Below are 728 nucleotides of genomic sequence, written 5' to 3' on the forward strand. Positions count from 1 at the left end.
GATTTCCAGCTGTGAATGACCCATACATGGGTATAAAGACCTCTGCATCTCCAGGAGGAGCGTGCGACCCTGAGCTCCACCAGTACCACATCCTGAGATGGGAGACGTGCTCCATGTTCCCAGAGCCTGGCTCCTGGACATGCTGTCCTGCTGCAGCCCCTGGGTGCCAGAGCAGTGACCCCACGCACAAGAGAGCCTTATCCCTCTCTCCAGCCCCAACTCCGGCTCCCAGACAGCCCCCGGGGACACTCCAGCCTCGGCCAAGGCAGCGTGCAGGGACCCGAAGGCCCCCTGGGGCTGGCAGCCCGTGGAGCGGGGAGTGTGAGGTCACGACTCGTGCGAGCGGGACGGGAGGCTCTGCTGGGTCCGGCTGCTGCAGACGTTAGGTCATTTCCCGCAGGAAGGGCCGTGTGACGTCCCTCTGGTGGTGGCAGCAGTCGGCGTGGAGCTGCAGCTCCAGGGAGAGCGCGGCAGAGGTGAGGGGCAGGAGCACAGGATACCGGCCTGTCCCCTGCTGCCACAGCAGTGACACTCCAGGGCTCCAACTCCATACAAATCCTGATGTTTCAAGGTTTAGACGCCCTCAAACACTCTGTTGAAAGCTTCCAGCCCTGGTTTTGATGGAAGAAATCTTTACCCACTTCACCAGCAAATATCTTTGACTCCCATGCAGTCAAATACCACAAACAACCCTTGGAAATCAGAATTTGACACATTATTTAATGAAT

The sequence above is a fragment of the Ammospiza caudacuta genome, chromosome 2 (genome assembly GCF_027887145.1).
Source record: "Ammospiza caudacuta isolate bAmmCau1 chromosome 2, bAmmCau1.pri, whole genome shotgun sequence".
In the NCBI taxonomy this organism is placed as follows: domain Eukaryota; kingdom Metazoa; phylum Chordata; class Aves; order Passeriformes; family Passerellidae; genus Ammospiza; species Ammospiza caudacuta.